The sequence below is a fragment of the Penaeus monodon genome, chromosome 10 (assembly GCF_015228065.2).
Source record: "Penaeus monodon isolate SGIC_2016 chromosome 10, NSTDA_Pmon_1, whole genome shotgun sequence".
NCBI lineage: Eukaryota > Metazoa > Arthropoda > Malacostraca > Decapoda > Penaeidae > Penaeus > Penaeus monodon.
In genome coordinates, this window is record NC_051395.1 from 8,102,651 (window position 1) to 8,107,152 (window position 4,502).

The 4,502-nt window shown below is 44.3% G+C and overlaps 1 protein-coding gene across 1 annotated transcript in view; it reads left to right on the forward strand.

Moving 5' to 3' along the window:
• Positions 1 to 4,086: 4,086 nt before the first annotated feature.
• LOC119577801 overlaps positions 4,087 to 4,502 on the forward strand; it is an 8,354-nt gene continuing 7,938 nt past the window's right edge. The window contains exon 1 of the mRNA XM_037925371.1: positions 4,087 to 4,502. This exon is cut by the window's right edge and continues 973 nt beyond it. The gene's annotated coding sequence lies outside the window, so the exon portion shown is untranslated.

A 4,502-nucleotide genomic window follows, 5' to 3' on the forward strand; every position in this document is an offset into this window, starting at 1 on the left:
TCTCTCTCTCTCCCTCTCCCTTTTCCTCTCTCTCTTCCTTCTCTCTTCCTCTCTCTCTCCTCCCCTCTCTCTCCCCCCCTCTCTCTCTCTTTTCTCTCCTCCTCTCTCTCTCTCCCTCTCCTCTCCCTCTCTCCCTTTTCTCTTCTCCTCTCTCTCTCTTTTTCCCCCTTCTCAAATTTCAAACTTCCCCGTCTCCTCTCTTCTATTTTGTTTCTCTTTTCTCTTCTTTTTCTTTTCTCTCCTCTCCCTCCCTCTCTCTCCTCCCCTCTCTCTCTCTCCTCTCTCTCTCTCTCCCCTCCCCCTTCCTCTCCTCCTCTCTCTTCTCTCTCTCCAAAAAAATTTCTATTTTCTCCCCTCTCGCCCCCTCTCTCTCTCTCTCTCTTCTCTTTTCTCATTCCCCTCTCTCTCTCTCCCCTTCTCTCTCTCTCTCTCCCTCTCCCCCCCCCTTCCTCTCTCTCTCTCCTCTCTCTCTTTTCTCCTCTCTCTCTCTCTTCTTCCCCCCCCTCCCCCTCCCCCTCTTCCCCCTCTCTCTCTCTCTCCCCTCTCTCTCTCCTCTCTCTCTCTCTCCTTTCCTCCTCTCTCTCCTTTTCCCCTCTCTCTCTCCTCTCTCCCCTTTCTCTATCTCTCTCCTCTCTCTCTCTCTCTCTCCCCTTTTTCTCTCTCCCTCCCCTCCCCTCTCTCTCTCTCCCCTCTCTCTCTCTCCTCTCTTCTCTTTCCCTTTTTCCTTTTTCCTTTTCCTTTTTCCCCCTTTTTTCCTTTTTCCTTTTTTTCCCTCTCCCCCCTTTCTCTCTCTCTCGTCTCTCTCTCCTCTCTCTCTCCTTTTCTCTCTCTCCTCTCTCTCTCGCTCTCTCTCTCTCTCTCTTTTCCCCTTTTTCTTTTCTCTCTCTCTCATCTCTCCCCTCTCTCTCTCTTCTCTCTCTCTCCTCTCTCTCTCTCCCCTTCCTCTCCTCCCTCTTCTCCTCTCTCCCCTCTCTTTCCCCCTTTTCCCCCCTCTCTCTCTCTTTTCTCCCCTCTCTCTCTCTCTGCTTCTTCTTCTATCTTTTCTTCTTTCCCCCTTTTCCCCCTCTTTTCCCCCCAAAACCCCCCTTCTCCCCTCTTTTGCTTTTCTTTGCTCTTTTTTTTCCTCTCTCTCTTTCTCTCTTCTTTTTTCTCTCCTCTCTCTCTCTCTCTCTCTCTCCTTCTCCTCTCTCTCTTCTCTCTCTCTCTCTTTTTTTTTTTTTTTTTTTTTTTTTTTTTTTTTTTAATTTTTTTTTCTTTTCTTCTTTTCCCAAATTTTTCCTCCCCTCCCCTCTCTCTCTCTCTTAAATATTCCCCTTCTCTCTCCCCTTTTCTCTCCCCCCTCTTCTCTCTCCTCCTCTCGTCTCCCGTCTCCCCTTTTCCCCTTTTCCCCTCTTTCTCCTCCTTTCTTCTCTTCTTCTTCCTCTCCAACCCTCCTCTCTCTCTCTTCTCCCCCCCCCCCCCCCCCTTTTTTTTTTTCTTTTTTTTTTATTAAATTTTTTTTATTATTTTTTTATTTTTTTTTTAAACAAAACCAAATTTTCCTTCTGTCTGTCCCGTCCCCCCTTTCCTTTTCTCTCTCTCTTCTTTCCTCTCCCCCCTTTTTCTCTCTCCCTCCCCCCTCCCCTCTCTCTCTCCCCGCTCTCCTCTCCCCTTCTCTCTTCTCTTTCTTTTATTTATTTTTTTATATTTATTTTTTTATTTTTTTTTTTTTGTTTTTTTTTTTTTTTTTTATTTTAAAAATTTTTTTTTTTTTTTCTCCCTTTCCCCTCTCTCCCCTCTCTCTTCCCCTTCACTCTCTCCTCTTCCCTCTCTCTCTTTCCCCTTTTCTCTCTCTTCCCCTCCTTTCCCTCCCTCTCTCTTTTCTTCTCTCTCTCATATCCTCTTATCCCCTTTTTCCCCTCTCTCCTCCTTCCCCCTCCTCTCTTTTCCCTTCCACTCTCCTCTCTTTCTCCCCGCGTCTTTTTTTCTCTCTCTCTCTCTCTCTCCCCCTCTCTTCCCCTCTCTTTTTTCTCTTCTCCTCTCTTTTTTCCCTCCTCTTTCTCTCTCTCTCTGTAATTATTCCCCTTTTTTTTTTTTCCCCCCTTCCCCTTTCCCTTTTTTCCTTCCTTCTCTTTCCCTTTTTTCTAATTTTAATCTCCCCCATTCCCCCCTTTCTCCTTTTTTTTTTATTATTTTCTTATTTTTCTGTCCCCTCCTTTCTTTTCGCTTTTTCCAAACTCCCCCCCCAGGGTTTCCCTCTCTCTCTCTCCCCCCTCTCTCTCTTTTCCCCTCTCTCCTCTCCGCCTCTCTTTTCTCTCCCTCTCTCGTTTTTTTTCCCCTCTCCTCTCCTTTCTCTTTCCTCTTTTTCTCTCCTCTCTCTTTTCTCTCTCTCTCCCTCTTTCCTCTCTTCTCTCTCCTTCCCCTCTCTCTCGTTTTCCCTCCCCCTCTTCCCTCTCCTCTCTCCTCTCTTCTTCTCTCTCTCTCTCCTCCTCTTCTGTCTGTTTTGTTTCCCCTCTTTCCCCCCTCTTCCCTCTCCCCTCTCTTCCCCCCTTTTTTTCTTCCCCTCTCTCCTCTTTCCTTCCCCCTCTTTCTCTCTCTCTCTCTCTTCTTCTTCTTCTTCTTCTCTCTCACTCTCTCTTCCTCTTCCCTTTTTCTCTTCTTCTCCCTCCCTCCTTTTCTCTCGGGCTTCCCCCTTTTTTTTTCCATTTATTTTTTTTTTTTTTTTTTTTTTTTTCTTATATATAATATTTATAGTTTTATTTTTTTTCTTATTTTTATTATTTTTTCATTTTATCCAATCGGGCTGTCAAAACTCTTTTCTCTCCCCGTTCCTCTCTCTCCTCTCTTCCCCTCTCTCCCCTCCCCTTTTCCTCTCTCTCTCCTCTATCTCTCTCTCCCTTTTCTTCTCTCCTTTTCTCCTCTCTCTCTCTCTCCCTTTTATATATATAATATAAAAATATATAAAATATATATAAAATAATATATATATATATATATTTTTATATAAAAGTTAAAATAATTAAAATATTTTATAATATATTTATATATACAAAATACTTTTATTTATCTCTGTCCTGTCTGCTGGGCTGTTTTCTTCTCTCTTTTCTCTCCCTCTTTTGTTTATTCCTTTTTCTCTTTTTTCTCCCCTCTCTCTTTTCTCTCTCTATATATTTTTATATAATAATATATAATATATTATAAAAATATTTTAAAAAATTTAATATATAATTTTAAATTTTTATATAAAATTTTATATTAAATAAAATTAGTTATAATTAATATTTAAATTTTTATAATAATATAATTTTTTTATAAAAAATATATAATATATAAAATTTTATTATTTAAAAAAATTTTTTTTTTTTTGTTTTTTTTGTTTATTTTTTTTTCTTTTCCCCTTTCCCCTTCTCTTCTCTCTCTCCTCCCCTCTCCTCTCTCTCTTTCTCTCTCTCTCTTCTCTCTCTTTTCCCCTCTCTCTTTTTCTCTCCTCTCTCTCTCTCTCTCTCTCCCTTTTTCCCCCTTCTTTCTCTCTCTTTCCCCTCTCTCTCTCTCTTCCTCCCCTCTCTCTCTCCCCCTTTCACTCCTCTTCTCTCTCTCTCTTTCCCCTTTTTTTCCCTCTCTTTCCTCTCTTCTTTCTTCTTTTTCATCACTCTTCTCTCTTTTCCCCCTCTTTCTTCCTCTCTTCTCTCTCTCTCCTCTCTCTCTTCTCTCTTTCCCCTCTCCCCCTCTCTCTCTCTCTCCTTTCTCTCTCTCTCTCCTCCCCCTCCCCCTCTCTCTCTCTCTCTCTTCTCCTCTCTCTTCTGGGATCCCTTTTATCTCCCCCCCTGAAAAACTCGCCAAACTAAGTGGCTATAACTTAAAGGGTAAGCGCCAGCCTCCCAAGGAGGGGGCATTTTTTAAAGGGTTTTTCCTCCCTCCCAAATCTCCCCACCCCTTCTCCCTTACCCCTTTCTCCCTCACCCCCTCGTCCTTGCCCCCTTCTCCCTCATCCCCTCTCCCTCACCCCCTCCCCACCCCCCGATTCGCCTGCCCCATCCGCGGCGGCGAGCAGCAGTGGCGCCTCTGGTGGTCGGCCGGAGAACCACATCGCCACCACCATCCCGGCCCCATCACTGAGCCCGCGGCCGCACCTGCAATCTATCGTATTTTCGCCAGTGTTTGTCCCACTATCGATCCTCGACGACCCACTAATAGCCGTATACACGTTAGGGTGGTATCTGTCTCCCTCCTGACCCAGCCTTCCGCCCGAAGAAAAACATTATAAGGAGAGAAAAATCATGAAAGAGAGTGATGATAAGGTGTGTTCTAGAGGGCTGGACGCGGAACCTCTCGTTATGAAGCGGAGAGGGAGAGAGGCACACTCTGTCGTTTTTTGGAAGCAGTGGTTTTGTGAACGTTGCTACTGCCGTGCGAGCCCCTTTAACTTCGGCCTACTGTGAAGTACAAAAATAACTAGATTTTCTCTCCCCCTCCCTGCGACTGCCTCCCCGTCTCCACCATCCCCTCCCTTCCCTCCCGTATAC